Raw genomic sequence first — 20,981 nt, 5'->3', positions numbered from 1 at the left:
AGATATTTTGTTTTAGACAGGCACTCATATCTGTTACTGCAAGGACAGGTGAACAAAGCACACTTTAGTGATTGTTTTCAAAGATAGTTTGTCCAAGCAAACTTGACAGGAGCCTTAATAGCGAGAGACGAATGAAATAACCAGTTTAGATGAAGCAGAAGAGTAGTCAGAATTCAGACAGGGTTGTTTCACTATCATCAAAGAACAAAGCATGTAAACCAAAATGCTAATCGAAATCCTAACTCGAAGGATTTTCCTAAAGTTCATGCCAATTGCATCTCTAACGTAACTGTAATTTTTCAAAACTGCTCTTGTACAAGATAATTACTGTTCTGCCTAAGCATGACAGAAAGATGTTTTGAAAAGGACCGGAAAAGAAAACGTAGTCAGAGATTCACAATTTTCATTAATCCTACCTTTTTACAAAACAGAATACAAAGAAATGATTGACAAGGAGTTCACGGGTTTTAATCCATTCTCAGGTACATTTGTAACTAAAAAGGGTGAGCCTTAAATGGTCACGTCAGTCATGTTGTTATTGTGTCATCCCAGTGCATTTTGAGAAACCTTACCTAGATAACAAACGAAGCGCAATCTACAAAATAGCAGCACATGTTGTCCAAACAAAGTGGCTTTAAAAGATAACATAACAAATGATGTATTTTATTCATAAAGCCTTCAGGTAAAAAACACAGAAGTGGATTCATTGAGTCAGAAAACCCCAGATAAAACACCCAGAGGACCGTAATCACTTTAGAATAGTGCAAAAAAAAATTTCAAGAAGAATGGTTTTACTCAGAGTTTTGTCTTCAGACTGTGCACAATGACATTATTTATAATAGAGTTAAGTTGTGGAGCTCTTAGTAAAAGAATCAAGAAATCCGAAGTAAAAATGACTGAGCTGTGGTGCAGGACCATGAATGACTGACCTGAACGTCGATGGGCACATTTTCTTCGTCTAAGGTTGACTCCCCTCACTCATATGCTGTATGTGCCCCTCATTTTAGCCTTGATATACAAGTTCATGGGTCAGTTTTAAACACTCCAATATCGAACAGAAGGTGTGATTTCAGCTGCAAGTACCTCAGTGGATGCAATAATTGGGTTTGGAAGTGAAATATCTGAGAAGGATGGCACTGAGTAGCTGATATAAAGTGTTGAAAGTGTGCAAGTAGACAGTCTGAGAAGAAGTCCTGTAGTGGAGTGAATGGAGGAGAAGCTGCCAGAGGGTATGGTGGACACTTGAACGGGGGAACTAACAAAGAAAAATTGTATTTTTGTTACACTGTTACCCATTGTAGTTTTATGTTGTATTATCACTATAATGAAGATTTTAAATCTTGGCTTTTGTTCCATGCTACCTTGATAGGCTTTGACTCCCCATAACCTTAAACTGGATGGGCTTAGCAAATGGTCTAAAGGTCTAAAAAGATACCATTCTGTACTAAAGAATTAACAGGAAAAATAAAAAACAGCAGCTACTGTGCCTCAGTTTTACCTTTGAGACTGGGTGTCACCTGTATTGTGCTTTGTTCTCTTGCACCTTTAGTCTGGAAGTAGCTCTTAATCTTCATTTCTAACTGTGCTCCCTGTTAGCTCTCATGAGAATGGCGTAATGTGAAATCTCCAGTTTTGCTTTTGACACATGCTTAGACATTTCTTCTTTTTCATGTGCAGCTTTCTCCAATGTCCATGTGCCTCACTAGACTTTCCTTGTGCTATCCAGTGATTTATATTCATCTAGTAAAAATCATTCACATGGCATTTATTAGCGTGAGTAAAGAGCTTTGGATGGTCTTGAAAGACGTGCAGAAGAATAATGAAGAACTGACCGCAGTTGAAGGAGCCGCTACACTGTACAAAATAAGTAGTGGCGCTCAGCGTTTGCTTCATTTAGGGAAATGGGTTCTGAAACTTAATTCAGCAGCACTTAACTCTGCTTCTAATCCACTTTTCCTTTTCCTTTAATCTTATAATTAACTTAAATGTGTAAATTAGCTACTCATCCCTACATTTTTATTCTTTGGTTGGAGAGCAGAGCCCATTTATGAGCAGGTACCATACAGGCCTGCACCCAGGACAGCTCACCAGTCCATTTAAGGGCTCCCACACTAGCATACTGTTGTTCATGTGGGTAATGTTAATCTATTTTTTTTCATAGATGGTCTAATTTTATAGACTGTGTAGTGGGAGGTTTATGTAATACTTGAGAGCCCTTTCTGAAATGAAAATCAACAACCCTTGAGAAATGGAGATGACAGCTACTTTCTTATTCAAATCTCAAGTCACTAATTCCAGAAATTACACAGCACATTGTTCCAAGCTGTGGTAAATGTGTCATGTTACAGAATGTGTTTAAAGCTGTACAGATTCTTAGGATGTCTGCCACACGTCATTCTAGTCATCAGGCCTTCCAGCCAACCATTTTCAAGCCTGCTTAATCAGATTTAAAATGGTGGGGAACCAGCAGCTTTAGGCACAGGACAGGAACTGTGAAAGATATACTGTATATGTAAGGAGCTGTATGATAGATAGTCAGATAGATAGTTAATGGCACTACACAACATACGTAGATAGTTAGATAAAGAGATAAGACTCACTGAGCACATTCTTAGGGCTACTTTTCTAATACTGGGTAGGTCTTCCTTCTGCTCTCAAAACAACCTCAATTCTTCATGTCTTGGATTCAATAAGATGAGGGAAACATTCCTTCGAGATTCTGGTCCATGTTGACATGACTGTGTTCCACAATTTTTTCAGATTTTTCAGGTGCACATTCATGCTTTGAATCTCCCGTTCTACCACATCAATAGGTGTTCTATCAGATTCAGATCTGGTGACAGAAACCAGTTTGAGATGACCTTCGCTTCATGACATGGTATATTATCATGCTGGAAGTAGCTATTATAAGATAGGTAAATTGCGGCCATGAAGGGATGCACATGGTCAGCAACAATACTCAAATATCCTGTGTCATGCATGTGATCATTGATTAGGTATTAATGGGCACAAGGTGTGCCATGAAAACATTTCCTACGTGATACCAGCCTAGACTCTTGATGCAAGACAGCTTGGCTTGGATTCACACTCTTGGTGGCAAATTCTGATCCTGCCATCGGAAGAAATCGAGATCCACCAGAACAGGCTGTGTTTTTTTCCCCAATCTTCAGCTGTCCAGTTTTGATTAACCTGTGCCCACTGCTGCCCCAGTTTTCTGATCTTGGCAGACAGGTGTGGAACATGACATGGCTTCCTGCAGTTGTATCCTCAAAGTCTGGTGTGTGGTGCATTCTGAGATGCTTTTCTGCTCACTACAGTTGTACAAAGTGCTTATCTGATTTACTGTAGCCTTTCTGTCAACTCAGACCAGACTGGCCATTATCTTCTGACCTCTCTATTCAACATGGCATTTCCATCCAAACAAATGCCGCTCACTGGATGTTTTTGTTTTTTGCTCTATTCTGAGTAAACTCTAGAGACTGGAGTCAGCAGTTACAGAAATGAACAAACCAGCCTGTCTGGCACCAACAGTCATGCTGCAGTGGAATTTACTGAGAGCACATTTTTTCCCTTACTCTGGCGGGAACTTTAACTGAAGCTCCTGACTTGTATCTGCAGGATTTTATGCATTGCACTGCTGATAATATAATTGCATGGTGTATAGGTGTTTGTAATAAACAGATCAGTGAGTGTAGATGGATAGATAAAAAATAGTCAGTGAGAAAGGCACTGTAAAGTTGATAGATAGTGGAGGCAGGTAGGTTTGTGTCGCTTTCTCCAGCAGGTTTTGAGAATGCCATTGTTGCTGTCTGCCTCTGCTTTACCTGGGCTAATTGAATTATTTTTGCTTAGTTGTTTTCTATATGTTTTCAATGCTATGAAGACTGTGGTAACCCTGGTATACAAATGAGAAATCTTAACAGGATCAATCCTTCTATTTTACAGCCTGCTTAGTCCACCTCTGTTCTTGTCTATTGCAGCATGATGGTGTTCTGTAGATTGTTTTTAATTTATTTATTTAGCTAATGCCTTTAAACAGTACCTTCACCATTAGATCTTCCTGTCCTCTGGCTGGATGGTTTGTCATTTTTGAGGTCACCAAAAGCTCAGCTGCCTTTTCTGTTGGTGAGAAAGTGATATCCATCCAAGTTTTTTCTTTGTCTTATCAGAGAGTCATTGCTTAAATTTGGTCTTTACCTAACTATACGGCAGTTGACTTAAACTTGCAGCTAAATCTGACTTGACATAAAGTTTATTTTAGATTGGATCTGCCATTTGATCTTCTGCTGTCCTACAGCTGAAGAGCACTGACTGCTCATGCTGTACTCTGTGTTACTACTACTTCACAGAACATGCATTATATCCTTCTCTCTGAATTCATCTGTAACAAAGAATGATGGAGCAGCAGTGCAAGTTTGGCCAAGTTCTGTCAGGGCTGGGTTTCTTTTGTCATTCTTGGGTCATCTTCCAAGGGTAAACACTAGGGGCCTCATGCATAACGCTGGGTGTAGAATTCACACTATAACATGACATAAGCACAAAAGCAGAAATGTGCTTACGCACAAACAAATCCAGATGCATAAATCTGTGCCTGCTGCCCCACCCCAACCCCTCCCAGAATTACGCTTCTTTGAATATGCAAATCAATATAAATAGCCCTTAAGCTCAGTGTTCTGTGAAAAGGCAATGGCAGAAGCACGAGAGAAAATAGAATTTTAGCGAATACCAAGTGGAGGCAAGGAAAAACGTACTATTTGTTGGTTTAAACAGTGGTATAAACAACAAAAGGAAGTTGATCGAGTGACATAGCGTGTCAGAGAAACTCGAAAGCTCAAGTTCACAAAGTCACACAGTGCCCGAAATAAAAAAGATGTTGTCAGATATCAAAGTCGCCGTGAAAAGGCGAATCGCAGTCCACCGTCTGAGTGTCATATGAAAGCTTATTAGGGTACAGAGAAAAAAAAATGGCACACTGTGGGAAAAAAGCACGAAATGTCAACTTCAATCTCGAAATTTCCACTTTAATTACGTAGTTTATTTTGTCATTAAAGTAGAACATCATAAACTTCATCTTAAAATTGTTGAATTTACTAGTTTCTCAAATCCCATCGTAACTAAAGTAGAACATTAAATGCTTTGTTTTGTATTTGATCTTCTATGTGCTGTATGTGTGTGAATCACTACTTGCTTCCATGCTTTGTCTTCCTCCAACAGGACACAGAATCCATTATATTCATGATATTGCAGCTCTCTGAATATTAAAATACTAAGATGTATATGTGATATAATTTTCAGGATGATTATTAAACATGGGAACACGGTGGCGCAGTGATTGTTCATGTCTCACGCATGATGCTTGCTGTGCCATGCGCGACCTTCGATGAAATACTTTATTGTAGCAGTACTGTCTCTTTCAAACATACTAACCTCCAATTCCTATCCTTACTTTTCTTTCTCCAAATAGACAATCGCCATACAGTCAGCTCTGTAATAGACGTTAAGTCATCTGTAACCTTAGAATGCCGATTCTTCAAAACTTTTAAGGAACATTAAAATATCTTATCATAGTCAAGTTTAATTATTCTATCCATCTATCCTTCCAGTGTCGCGTCAGCACCAGCAAGAATATAGCGTGAAGCAGGAACAATCTGTGAACGGAGCACCAGTGGCTCGCTAGCGCTACGGCACCGTGTCCTCACATGTTTAATTATTAACAGTGTAAATTATTTAAGTGAAGTTAAAGGTTTATCTGTTGTAAACGCTGGCCCAGACACAGACAGACGGACATCTTTGTTTCCCCCAACACACCGTTTATTTACAATATATACAAACAAAAGTCACATGCACAAAACCCCAGTGCCTCTTGCACCGATTCCCCACAGTCCAGGCCTTACAGTCTCTGTGCCTTTTCTTTGACCGCCTCCCGTCCTCTCTTCAGCTCTGTCCACTTCCACCCGACATCCACCAATGACTGGAGGGAGGCAGCACCTTTTATAGGAACCCGGATGGGCTCCAGCTGCTTCCCGGCAATCTCCCGCGGACACACCCCCGTGTGGTGGAAGTGCCGGGCTCCCGGGAGAATCAGGCACTGGGGCGCCGCCTGGCGGTGGCCACGGGTCCCTACAGGGCTAGGCTTTCAAGCCCTCTACCCGAGGCCCCCAGCATAACCAGGACGGACGCCCCCTCTCGGTCTGGAGGAGGCACAAGCCCTCCTCTGGTCCTCCTGGGCGTCCCGCCGGGCTCCAGCCCCAACCGGGGACCACAAGGGATATAGCGGCATCGGGGCGCCGCCTGGCGGTGGCCACGGGTCCCTACAGGGCTGGGCTTCCAAGCCCTTTACCTGAGGCTCCTAACATAACCAGGACGGACGCCCCCTTGTGGTCTGGAGGAGGCACAAGCCCTCCTCTGGTCCTCCTGGGCGTCCTGGCCGGGGACCACACTGTATAATATAATAAACATATTTTTCTGCATTTCATCTTAAAAATGATATCGTCATCATATGTAAATACGCGTTTTATAAAGTGGCTCAGGTTGTGCAATATTATAACTGTATTGCAAGTTTACAGTGGGAGATTCTAGTTATAAGTACAAACAGTTCTACAAGGAGCACTTGATGGACTGATGGAGTGCGTTTATAGTTCTTTGGATGAAACTGTTTCTGAACCGCGAGAGCAATTCAATAGACAGCATGGCTGAGGCAGTGTGTACTTGATGCTGTATACCGATAATTCTCTTTCCAATCACCTCCTGTATAGCTTTGATTCACACTCAGATACAGTGATATAAATACTCTTGAGTGCAGTGAGAGTAATATGGAAAAAGATGATCCGATGTGGCAACCCCTAACAGGAGCAGCTGAAAGAAGAAGAAGAAGGTGTAGTGAGAGTAACAACGCTAAAGCAGTTATGGTATTTAGAATAGTTTGACCATCCTGTGGACCATTATATTTTACAGGTTAATTACAGTCAGGTGCATTAAACTAATAAACAATATGCAGTTAATTTCAGTGTATTTACAAAGCTGCATCAGGATTGTGGATCTAAAAAAGAAAGAGTAACCACACATGAACAGTAGCACTGCTTTGACGCTGGGTGCCGCCAGTCTGCAAAACCGAGCGCAGAACTTGCGTACACCAGGGTATGAGCTACCGTGGAAATGTGCGTGACTTTACGCCAAGTTTAGGTTTTATACATCGCGATTTGAATGTGGAAACGTTCTTATGCAACATTTTAGTGCGTACGCACCGTTTATACATGAGGCCCCAGGAGTAACTCAGGCACTTGAAGTAAATTAATGAGGTGCTTTCCAATAAACAGCATTCTTTAGGCTTGCTACGTATTTGAGTTTGTGAGCCAACTTCTGTTTTTTTATTTCTTTGCATCCCAGGTTGATACAGTAGTTTTCACAAGTACACGCAAAAAAAAAAAAAAAAGTGATAATTGTAACGCTCAAAATTTAGAAAATGAGTGGCTTTTGGCCAAAGGTGGTCCTCCAGATCTTTGACTTTGACAGAGTGGTCCACGATCCAAAACAAATAAATGAAGAGTGGGTTCTAATACAGGGCCTGTTGCAGAGGTGTCTGCATGAGTTTTTGTTATGTCTGCATGAGTTTTTGTTAAGTTATTCCTTCCTGCCACCATCACAAAGACATCCTAAAATGACCCTTGAGCCCCTAATAAGACTGGTTCGATAGCAAATGTATGGGTGTAGATTAGGGTATACAGTAATACTGTACATTTTCAATATATTAAATGATCCCCATAATATTCCAATAAAAACGGCTTCTGCTTCCACTTCCCATCAGCGCGTCTGTCGTGTCATCACCATCACAAAGCTCTTTACACGCCCTTTAAAGAGCATCCGAGTGAATTTTACTGCCGCAATATAAATCAGCAGGTGGCACCAAGACCGTCGGGCAAAGCGAGGTGACATCGGAGAAAGCAAGCAAACAGCAGGATCCAGCAGCCCTGGTGGCCTTCCGCTGCAACACTCGGTTCGCATCTCTGCGCTTTGAAGGGCTGCAGATGCCACCCTCAAAGATAACCCAGCAGGAGGGTCCACAATGCAGCCCCATCAGGCAAACGTTTATTAAAGCGAGATTTACGATTTTTCTTGACAGCGTGCCCCGATTTTCAGGACTGCTGTCAAGTTGTTTTGGCACATTAACAACACTGGCGAAGAACGGCGATTATTACAAGGAGGCTCGGCTGCTTCAAATGAGCAAGGCGTTAAACAAAAGCGGGAGCTTTGAAGAAAACGTGGAAAAAGCCGCGGCTGCGCAATAAATCTTGCGGCTTGTTTGAGAGTTAAAGGCTTCTTGACTGCGCTGGCGGATGTAGGTTTAATTTGATGCCCTCTGAAGGCTGGCTGACTTATGAGGTGCTAATGACGCCTTTCTTCTGCTATCCGTAAGAAGCCATCGGAGCGGAATGGCTGCGGACCGGCGCACTCATGTGTGAGACCCGTTGTAGCGCCACGGGGACGCGCTTTTAGGCGTGCACGTGCGTGTGCGCGGCCAGTGCGTGTAGGTATCGGCGTAGCGAATGGACATTTGAAGACATTCTAAAATAGAGTATACTTATCTGAAAATACGTCGATTTCATGTATTACAAGTTGTAAGTGTTTCAAATATTTGAAATTAATTTCAGGATATATTAATTATCCTGTCCAGTACAGGTAAATAGATTAATGAACAGATGGATGGCTATCTTAAAATGACATGCTGGCCACTTTCAAATATATAAAGTACATTTTAAGGTCATTGAGGGTACTGTTAGGCATCCTGTGATTTGCATTTCAGAGTACCTTAAATATATTTTGAAATGTTTAAAATAACCTGGTGTGCATTTTGAGAAAGTTTTTTTTTTCTGAAAAGCAATGTGAGATATCTCTGAATAAGTTGCTATAAAGTTTTCTACGTTTACACAGGGATTTTCTGTTATTTTTAAAGTATCTTTAAATGCATCTATAATTTCGTGAATTGCTCAAGAATTTTGAAATGCATCCGAAGTTACTTGAAGATATCCGGAAATGCATTTCACACATTAGAAATGGTCTATCTGGTTTATACTTCAAGATATCTCAAAATGTAGTCAATATGGCTTTGCACGTGATAATACCATTGCTCTCTGTTTTTGGGCCAGAGCATTTCTCCAGGTTCTTCACCTTTTTCTCTGTGGTGTGTTTCCAGGGTTTTCTCGTTCTTCTACTCAGGTTCATGTTGTGTTTCAGTGGGTAGGATGGTTTACATTCAGACATCTTCATCACTAGGCCACACTGACTGCAAACCTTAAACATCTGGAGCTGTTTTATGCATTCAGTAAACTATATATTGTACACTGAACACGAGAAAGGTGATCTTATAAATAACATTTTATAATTATCATTTATTATTGTCAGGGTTAAAGGGAACCAGAGCCTATCTTGGCCTCGCTTTGGTTTGTTTTGGTGCACAGTCCAGGGTGTCATTAAATTACAGGGCCCATTCTCACATAAAATCTACAGAATAACAAATGCGCCCAATATAAAATCAACAATTAAACTGGTGTAGGAGGAAAGGAAGAAAATCTGTGTAAACACAGGGAGAACATGCACATTCCATAAAGACAATGACTGAGCATCAGCCATACCGCATGCACTTCAGAAGACATCATCCAGCTGAAGCTGAGCATGTTGGGGTCTTGCCAGTACTTGGATGGGAGACCATCTAGGAAAGCGTGGGTTGCTGCTGAAAAGAGGTGTTGATGAGGCCAGCAGGTGGCGCTTACCCTGTGGTCTGAACATGGATCACAATGCCCCAGTGCAGTGATGGGGACTCTGTGCTGTAGAAATGGCACCATCACTTGGATGAGACTTAAAACCAAGGTCCTGACTCTCTGTGGTCATAAAAGAACCCTGGGCATAAAGAGTAGGGTGTATCCTGATGTCCTGGCTAAATTGCCCACCATGACCTGGTCATTCTGGCCCCCTGTCTCTAATTGGCTATCTGTTTCACTCCTTCACCATCTAACAGCAAGTGTGTGGTGAGTGTGCTGGCGCAAAATGGCTGTCATCACATCATCCAGGTGGATGCTACACATTATTGGTGGCTGAAGTGACTCCCCACTCACTATGGAAAGCACTTTGAGTAGTGAGAAAAGTGCTATGTAAATGTAAAGGATTATTATTCTTAACCAATGTGCTACCCTGCCACCACAGTATTCTAGTCATTTGCCTTTTTCATGGTGTAATAACTTTGCCACTAGGAAGTACTGCCATCAGATTGTTTTTATGCAATATATAGATAGCACCTGACAGCAGTGAATGCCATCCTAAGCTGCTTTATATGATGCTCTTCAGTACAGATGTCTGAGATGCTCAAGGTCATGGAGCCAGCACAGTTCAATTGAACTAGAAAACATGAACCTTACTATGTAACTAACTATGCATTAGGTTACACTGCAGGTTTTATTATATAGTGCCTTTTACACTGAAATCCAAAATGGGCTACTCAGAATAAAACTGCCAGGCTCATGGTCACTATTTCACACTACCTGCAGAGTCTGTTGTATACAGTCATGTGAAAAATTAAGTACATCTTATGGAAATTGTTGGTTATTTGAACGTATTTGAACATATTTCAAATACTAGCTCTTCATGCTATCAGTGCCTATAGATATGGATGATGTATGTGAGTAAAAACACATGTAAATTAGCCTTTCAGTCATTCACTCAACAGAATATCAATAGATCTGATAGTCTGCTGGGGAAAATGAAAGTCCACTCTTGGTCTCAAAAGCTGGTATTGCCTGTTTTGGAAGTAATGAGTTCTTATAGGCTGTTTGCATAACTGCCCAACAGTCTCTGTCATCTACGTGGTTACATTTTTCACTATTCCTGCATGCAAAATACCTTTAGTATCCCCCTGCATGCAAAATACCTTTAGTATCCCCCCCACAATATCTGAGTGGAGTTCAAATCAGGGCTTTGACCAGTCCAGTCCATAATCCTCCATTTCTTCTTTTTGTACCATTCCTTGGTGTATTTGCTAGTGTGCTTCAGATCATTATCATGCTGACAGGTTCATTTCCAGATCAATGTCAACTTTAAGACTAGTGGCCTCACATTCTCCTCAAGCACACTTTAATATCATGTAGAATTCTTAATTGAGTCCATGACTGCAAGCAAAGCCAAGCAACCCCAAACCATAACATTTCCACCACCATGCTTTACAGTTGGTATGAGGTTCTTCTGGTTTGCACCAAACATGTCTACTGTTATTGCAGCCAAACAAGTCAATCTTTGATTCATCTGTCCAGAGCACATTGTTCCAGAAGGTCTGGTCTTTGCCTAGATTTTAAATGGCAAACTGTAATCTTACTCTAATGTTTCTTTTTGGACAAAGAAAGCATTTTCCTGGCACACAGGTCAAGTTTGTGCAATCTTTTTCTGATTGTAGATGCATGCACTTTGATGTAGGGAATCCATTCCCGTGAATTCGGGAATCCTGCATGTCATTCCTGGTAATCCCGGGCTCCCGGGGATGACACACTGCACGGGCATCTCACATGTGAACGGTTTTAGAACAACCAACACTTATTTTTAATAAAACTACTGCAATATGTTGACACCAATAAAAGACTAAACTTATCTACAAGCAGTTCATGCTGTCATATAAGTACATGTATCTAGTTCAGGGGTGCCCACACTTTTTCGGCTTGCGAGCTACTTTTAAAATGACCAGGTTGAAATGATCTACCTATATTAAAAATGCTATATATTGCATAGTTTTACAGTCAAATAATGCAAAGAGTACACTACACATGTTTTGCCCTTTACGTTGTGCCACAGCATGTGGTTCGTTTATTTGACAGCATGTAGATTGGGGTAATTACATTCATGGCATTCGCATTTAGAATCACAATCTGATTGTATGGGTGGTTACCTACTAGGTAACGCTTGTATCGGCAAACATCCGCCAAAGTGCCCTCTTCAGTTGCGAGAAGCAGATCATAGAATGTTGCAAAGTTTTACTGTCAAATAATGCAAAGAGTACGCAACACATGTTTTGCCCTAATTCTGGGCTCATCAGGCGTACACACTCACTGCACCCTCTCTTGGGAATTGAACCTCTGACGTCAGCGTCAGAGGCGAAGCCACGGCGTGTGGTTCGTTTATTTGACAGCATGTAGATCAGGGTAATTACAGTTATGGCGTTCGTAGTCTGAATCACAGTCTGATTGTATGGGTGCATGTGGGATGACCAGCGTGTTAGAAGGAAAGAGCTCTCAGACTGGCCGCCCTGTATGTCAATCAAGTGGCAAATGCCATAGGGAGGATTTATGCTAGACTAACGTTTAAAAAAATTTTTTTTAACGCAACACGATCTACCTGATCAGATACTGATACACTTGTTCTAAACAACGCCCGCGCTTGCCGTTGCTCTGAAACACCGCCATTTCAGTTTTTACTGCTGATGCATACAGTTTCTTGTCATCATTCTGTGATGGCAAGTTTCTTGGCACAGATAATGCGGATGCAACAGACTGACGCATTGCAATTTCAAGTTGCTGTTCAAAGCTGTTGTCTGACAGATGTCAATGAAATCTGCCCCGTCCCGGCATTCGTGAGCTGGAGTGTGCAGACTCCTCCCAGTCCACTATACTCAGTCTTAGTCGGAGCCGGGAGACTGACTGCTGCTGGTTGACTGCAAAATCTGCAAAACACTACACCGTGGGCCAAAAAACCGTGCCACTTAATTATTTTCAACTATAACTCTGTTATTTCTTGATCGATTTTTACACTTTTACACGCTATATATACCAGCTTGGCTGTTCCCGGTTTCCCGGGAATTACAGCAGTTTCATTCCCGGGAATGAAAATGTCCAGGAATGGATTCCCTACTTTGATACCAACATTTTGCAAGAGTTACCTGCAGATTCTGTCCTGAATTTTTGAGAATCTTGGAGACTTTGCTTAGTATCAAACTGTCAGCTGTAGGGCTGCCAGTACTGGATAGATTAGCAGTCTTTTGAAATCTACGCCACTTGTAGACGATTTTCCTCACAGTGAAATGATTGATTTCAAATAACTTGGCAATCTTTTTTAAATCCATTGACATTTTCTTAAGCATTCACAACTTTCTTTCTGAGGTCTTTGGAGAGATCTTTTGATCTTGGCATGATGACACCATGCATGTCAATAGCAAAGAGAACACCAGGCCACTTGATATCTGCAGTTTAAATTAGATCTGCATAATCCTTAAGGAGTTTCTAAATTATTGGACCTGATCTGGAACACCTGACTCTTAATTTTATGGATTTGAAGTGACAATAAATGTAGGAGTGTACTTACTTTTCCCACTTGTCAAATCTGCATTTTTGTTTCTTTAGACAATGAGAATGAACTCGCCATATCAATTTCATATGACATATGTTCAAGTACTGTATATCACCTTTATGTGCAGGCACTGTATGCATGAAGATCTCACGGTTGCCTGTTCAAATATGTTGAATCAGTCAACAATATCCATGGAGTGTACTTATTTTTTCACATGACTGTACAGTGCCACTCCACAGCAAACACCTTCCAGTGGTTGTTTTACAGGACTAGGGCTCAGTCAGGTTAAATGACCCATGCAGAGTCGCACACTGGTAAGGATTGAACAGGCAGCTTTTAGATTACAGCCCTTACATTAGCCAATAGGCCACATCATCATTCCGTATTTCTGAAGCACATTTTATGCCCCATGTGTAGCACAGGCAGATCCTTCCTGACAAGTCAGTACAGTTTTAAGAAGAAGAGGAATTCCCATGCACACCATGGCCTGGGCCGATCGAGAGCAGCGAGGCCCTATAGTCACACACATCTGCACTCGGCTTGCCGATGGTCTGTCAGGGTGCCAAGTGTTGGGAACGAAAGCCCGTTGGGTGGAGAAAGGTTGTAATTACCTCAGCGAGCTTCCCTGTGGGGCTTGTTTGAATAAATAATTACACTTTTCAGTCAGGATATACGAGCCCATTAAACCTCTCAAAAGAAGGAGGTGGAGAAGGATGGCTGAGGAGGAATGAAAACGCAGAGTTCCAATTAAAGGGTTGCAGAGTTTTGACAAACGGGCCTGAAAGTGCTAATCAAAACTAATAAAAAAAAAATCGGCGTCAAACAGGTCTGTTCCGGTATGCCATGATGCTCAGTAATTCCGCCTCAGCAGGGCTTGCTGGTTGCTCATTTCAGATTTTTTATTTTTCCTGCCCTAGCCCAGGGCCACCCGCTGGCCGTTTTTTAGCTGCACCGTTTGCAATGCCAGTATGGAAAGTCTTATTGGACTCTCTCCAGAAGTGAACTGCAGCTCTCAGAGCTGCTTTTAAGATCAACCACACGTACTAAAGATGACAGGAGTGGAAACATGTGTGTACCAAATTGTGTCTCTGTTCTTTCAAAGTTGTAATAATTGAGTGGTTTGAGGGTTGAAGAATGGCCGGAATAGTTTTGAAAAAACTTAGCAACGCTTTGTTCAGTGGAGATGCAGAAGTGTGTGATGAATGGTCTCCTTAGCAGTGAGCAACAGTTTGTTTTTACTCTGTATAGTTCCTTTCATAGGGACTCATATTATATGTTTGGTACAATGAAAATTACAGTAATAATAATAATTAATATTAATTACATTTACTTAGCACTTTTCTAACCTACTCAAAGCACTTCATGTTGACAGTGTAGACCACTTCAGCCACTTCCCACCTGGATGAGATGGCAGCTACCATTTCTATGCCAGTATATTTACCACATACAGTATTAGCATTTAGGTGGTGAAGGTGTGAGAGAGAAAGTTAGCCAATAAGGGCCTGGGGATGATTAGGGGGCCATAATGACCAGGTCGTGTGAACATCAGGAATCACCTTACTCTTTTCAAAAGATGCCCAGAGGTCTTTTTATAACTTCAGAGAGTCAAGACCTTGGATTTACATCTCATCCAAAGGACGGTGCCAGTTTTCACAGCACAGTTTCACCATCTCTGCACTGGGGCATTGAGATCCAACCCAAGTGTTTTCTTATATGGTCTCCCAATCCAAGTACTAGTTGGGCCCAAACATACTTAACCTCAGGTGGATTACTTTTTCTGAAGTGCTGGTGGTATGGCTTCTGGCGAAGCTTATACAGTACATGCCAGGGAACACTGATCTTAATTCTGCCCATGAGAGCCAGTCTATATTTTGCATAGTGCCTTTTTGTTCTAAAGGTATACAGTAGGTGTTTGATTAATTACCCCTTTTCACAAAATTCGTAAGTGACGCATCGGCTGGGAAACTGACTGTGTTTCATGTTAGTTAGCCAGTGATAGATCGTGCTTATGTGAGCTGTCACCTTTCACTTCTAAAAATCAATTTTAGTAATGGAAAAAGTACTGTAAAAAACACGACACAATGAAAACATCAAAAGCGCACAATGGCATTACTTTTTCCATGTAAGAATTCCATTATAATTTCCAACACAAGTTTGTTGCCTTTCTTACGCCAATATTGTAATAGTTTGGCCAAATATATCCATTCATTATTTAACACATTTAAGCTATTTCATGATTAAAGTGTATTCTGATAGCATAGGGCACAAATGAAGAACCAAATCTGGATAAAGTACCAGTCACTCATAAACCAGTACGTGCTCATTTATAGACAGTTTGAAGTCACCTAATATCAATTTCTTTGGAACGTGGAAGGAAAACTTCCAGACCTGGGAAAAAAACTCCCCCGACACAAGGATCCACACAGACTGTCTAGGCAGGGATATGAAACATGTCTCTGAAGCTGTGAGACGACAGGACTACTTATTGTTTCCTCACACCTCACCAGAGTGAATTACTCCAAGTGGTAATCTTAATGTCAAGTCGCTGCTGTTATACGACACAGTCCAACTTATTTTTGTATAGCGCTCTTCACTGAGTATAGATTATGCTAACTACTAAATACAGAACTGGTACATATTTGAATACAAATTTGTTAAAACACACATAGAACAAGGTAAAAACTGATTAAAAATAAATGTAAACCAACAGTATTATATTATTGTTGTTGTTATATGGAGCAGATATATGGAGAACAGCAAAGACCACTCTGACAAAATCCCAGACTTTCATCAATTATTGCCTACCCTGTATCCTGCGATCAGCAATAAAGAACTGAGGCAGAGAAACCAGCAGCACTCCATAGAGTAGGAGATCATGAGGAAGAGGTGATCACACTAGTGATGGGCACTTCAACTCAATTTACTGATTTGATCCTTTTGAACTGCAAGATTAAATAAATCAATTCCTTTGAGTCATCCATAAAAATCAAGAAAACCTTTCAGGGGTGAATCATGACAATATAGTGAAATGCATAATTAAAATGAGACACTAAGTTTAAGAAACATAAGTTAACAAGAATTGTGCAACTTATTCTTGAGTAATAATTCAGTGATTCACTTCACTTTGAACGAGAATCGTGTGACTTGTTCCTAAATCAAATGAACGCAAATTATGAGATTCGTTTTTGGGTGATGATTCAGTTTGCAAATCAAATGAGCAAGAATTGTGCAACTTGTCTACAAAGGAAATGACTATGAATTGTGTTACTTGTTCGCGGGTAATGATTCAGTTTGTGTAACAAGTGGACGGGAATTGTGTGACTCGGTCATGAGTAAAATGAACGAAAATTGAGTGACATGTTTTTTGAGTAATGATTAATAAATAATGAAAATTGTGTGACTCTTTTGAAAATCAAATGAATGAGAACTGTGTGAATTGTTCTCAGGTAATGATTCAGTTCACAAATCAAATGAAATAAGTGAGAATTATGTGAGTCGTTGTTGAATCAAATGAATGAAAATTGTGTGACTCGTCCACGAATCAAATGAACGAGAATCGTTTGAGTCATTCATGGGTAACTATTCAGTTCACAAATCAAATGAATGAGAATTATGTTACTCGTGCTCAGGTAATGATTCAGTTCGTGAATCAAGTGAATGAGAATTAGAATTGTGTGACTCGTCCATGAGTCAGATGAACGAGTATCGCGTGATTCATTCTCGGGTAATGATTCAGTTTAGACTCAAAAGAATTACTGAATGATACATTCTCATTATTTTCAGTGAGCTATAAAAAGTGTGCATTAAAAGTGAAAGCAAAATAATTGCTAGAAATCAGAATAATATTTTTATAAGGTTCAGTTTTGTGTGACTAATTTGTTGAATGTACAAAGGGATATAAATGTATTTGTTTACTATTATGTTTATATATTGTGTTTAAAACTTTTCCAAAAACGAAATTTTACAAAACATTTACTCATTCTAATATAAATGTGTTGTTACAGTATTGTATGATAAGCAAGACAGTGAACAATGACAGAGTTCTCATTCGCCAATAATGATTTTGTTCTAACTAGAAAGAATCATAAGTGATGAAAATGAGGATTATGAATCAGGCGGGTGGTACTTGCACATGAATTTTAAATTTCTAAATGAAAGAGACTGATGGAACTCCGCATGTGCTTCAGCACAATGTTGAGCTCTACTGAATTGTTTCCCATGATTCACTGACAAGAATCATTCAAACAGAGCAAAATGTTAGTGAATCAACCATAGGTAGGCCACACCCTAAGAAAGCCAGGCACCAACATCACAAGATGGTGGCTGCAGCATAAAAGACAGAAACGGACAGGATAGATGCACAGATCAAGTGTGACCCTGCTTCCACTTCACATGTCTTCTGTTATTTTTCCTTACAATTTTCTTGGATTTTATGTCCCCACTCCCCAATTAATGTTACTGTGACAGACAAAAAGCATTGGCTTCCAGAATAAGGAAACACCCCCCCAACACTCACATTTCATCCATCCCTCCGCCTACTGCTGGCACTTACAGAAGAGAAAAAAAAAATCATTACCCAATTTACATCTTAACGGTACACTTGCGCCTAGCCTGGGAGAGAAATTATAGCAATACCAAATGTTGTCTAAAATATCTGTTCCCATGGGTTGCCTTGCTCCAAAAAAGTCGTTGATGAGAGCAGAGACCCAGTTTATTGCTGAATTTATAAAACCATATGTTGCAGCATATGGAACCAATTTTGAAACATGAGTGTGTTGATATGTGTTGTCACGTGACTTCTGTTTAATTGACTACCATTACATTAAAAGACATTGGTGATTGCCAGGGGCATCATTTCCTGTTGAATACTGGGATTGTCTTCTGTCATTTCTGCACACCTCTTCCTGCTCTGGCCAAGTACAGTTGGTTTTCTCCATTGTGACGATCACTTTCAATCTGACGTGCCAAGCTTATGGGTAGCATTCCTGTGAATCTAGATACGTTGGGATATTTGTCTCGTCTTTAAAAGTAAAGTCTCATTTTACAAGGTTGACCGCTGATGGCCATCAGTGTCTGAGCTGATCGTGCAGCAGCTGTAGGCACACGCGAGACGGTAGAAAGTAACAGCCAGGTTCACATTAGTAATGGCTCAGCGCCTATGAAATTATATATGGCCCCCATTCACGGCAGCTCCATTCTCATTAGCTGCTTAAATTTACAGTTGTTCAGAAATGGGTGGCACAGGCTCTGAAATGGAAAATTAGAGGATAGCTCAACAACTTCAGACTTTTTAATGGAATATGGAAGAAATCGCTTGACTGTGAAACATCATTTAATTTTCATGGAAACTAAGTACTACATATATGCAAACAATAATTTCTTTCTTTCTTTCTTTCTTTCTTTCTTTCTTTCTTTCTTTCTTTCTTTCTTTCTATGCTCTCAGTTTTAATAATTGATTTTACTGAATGCATGCAAATTTAAAGAAACTCTACAAACTCAGTGGAATTTTGGTGTTGTTCCAGGTGTCTACTTCTGTGTTTGATTCCCTGATAGTAGATTTGGTTGCATTCAGTAAATGGATGGCTGGGTGGATGGTCAGAGTGCCTTTCAGGGGTCATAATCAACAAATAAGTTCTAGTTAGTAGCTTTTCAGATGGAAAGACAGTTATAAAGCTAACAACAAGTTTTCAGCCTCAAGTGAAATTTTGCACGCAAGCCAGTACTGTTAACAGAGATATTGGACATCAAATCCTGAGAGTGAGCCTGAAGTGAGTCAGTTGTGTTCACAAGATAATGAGTAATAATTTTATGATAATAGATAATCATGAATTAGATGTAGTGAATCATGAAATAAGACACTAAGTCTAAGGTATGAGATTATGTGAACAAAGCAATGAATTTTAGGAATTAGATGATTAGTTAAAGACGCTGTGAAATGGAATAACCATACAAGATATATACCAGTGAGGTTGAAGATAATGGTATCATGATGATGATGATAAGTGGTAGAAAGGAAATTGTAGGTAAACAAGGTCAAGGTAAGATGTTGTCCACACAAGGTGACAAGCCATGGTAATGATCTATCTATCTATCTATCTATCTATCTATCTATCTATCTATCTATCTATCTATCTATCTATCTATCTATCTATCTATCTATCTATCTATCTATCTAATGAGATGTTGAGATGATTTCAGGCTAAATCCATGTGTTTGTTATGGACAACTCAAGACACAAAGACTCTACCATAGCAAACTAATGCTTTAGTAAATTGTGGGTAAGAGACTATAGCTGATCTTTACACATAAACACTAGAATCCAGTGGTGCTATGCACCACATCCCATCCAATCAGATAAAACAGCATGCAGATGATTAAAAATGATTGCATTTTGGTGTTAAAATCAAATAATAAAATAGACCTTTACTAACCTACGGTGCCAGTGGGAAGCCATACGCAGTTTGCTGTTGATTGCTGTGGTTTGAAGGAGAGTGAAGTGGTCTTGTATGATGGGATAATACTGCTCTGGATGTGGCGATGTCGTGGATCCTGCAGTGTTGCAAAATTTTCTGGACTTTCCTTGGATCTGCACTTGCTGGTGCCAGAACTTGTGGAGTGCAGGTGGATGCACAGTCTGTCGCTTTAGGCACCATGGGACGACAGTGTTGCCAAGCTTATGCTTGTTTATCTCAACTTCCTTAAGCCAGATTACAGTAATGTGTGGCTAGGTGGGACTGATGAAGTTTTAGGGTCATGTGAGGGATACTCTGTTTTAAAAGTGAGACGTACTATTTCTGAGGTTGAATAGAGCAAGACCCCTTCACCTTCAGCACATTTTTTGTGCTGTAGATTTAATTTTAAATGGATCAATTTGTCAATCAATCTACACTTCAATAACCCATAAAAACAAAGTGAAAAGATGTTTAGAAAGGTTTGCCAATTTATGAAAAACCCAAAACTGAAATTTTCATTTCTCTATGTCTCCAGACCCTTTGCTGTGGCACTCCAAATGGTGGTCAGGTCCATCATGTTTGCTTCAATTCTCCTTGAGGTGTGTCTAGACCTTGACTGGAGTTCACTTGTGACAAACTGAATTGGTTGCACACAGTCACACGTGTACTTGTGTATTGAAGGTGTCACAATTCTCAGTGAATGTCAGGGCAATAAAACAGGCTATGAGGTCCAAGGAACGTTCTGTAGACCTCTGTGATCAGATTATGGTGAGATATAGATCAGAGTAAGGAGCTATAATAATTTCTAAAGCTTTGAGTGTTCCCAGGAGCACAGTGGCTTCAATATTTGTTAACTGGGAAAAAATTTGGAACCACCGGGACTCTTCCTAGAGTTGGCCATCAGTCCAAAATTAGTAACCAGACAAGTCAGGCCTTAGTTAGGGGTTGACCAAGAACTCAATGGTCACTGTAACAAAAACTTCAAAAGTTGTCTGCTGATATGGGGGAACCTGTCATAAAAACTCCATCATTCGGGCATTCACGGTAGTGTGGCTAGATGGAAGCCAATCCTAAGTAAAAGGCATATGACAGCCTTCTTAAGAGTCTGAGAAAATGTAAGAAAACATTATCTAGTGTGATGAGACAAAAAGTGAGCTCTTTGTGCAGACCTTCAAGCACTTCAGGCACTGCTAATCACCTACCTAATTAATA

At 40.4% G+C, this 20,981-nt stretch overlaps 1 protein-coding gene across 5 annotated transcripts in view; it reads left to right on the top strand.

Moving 5' to 3' along the window:
• The window catches only part of LOC120530911 (ephrin type-B receptor 2), a 478,580-nt gene that overhangs the window by 172,122 nt on the left and 285,477 nt on the right, over window positions 1–20,981 (top strand). The window lies entirely within an intron of this gene.

The sequence above is a fragment of the Polypterus senegalus genome, chromosome 6 (genome assembly GCF_016835505.1).
Source record: "Polypterus senegalus isolate Bchr_013 chromosome 6, ASM1683550v1, whole genome shotgun sequence".
Lineage (NCBI taxonomy): Eukaryota > Metazoa > Chordata > Cladistia > Polypteriformes > Polypteridae > Polypterus > Polypterus senegalus.
Note: the sequence above shows the minus strand (reverse complement) of the source record. Positions and strands in the feature narration are given on the sequence as shown.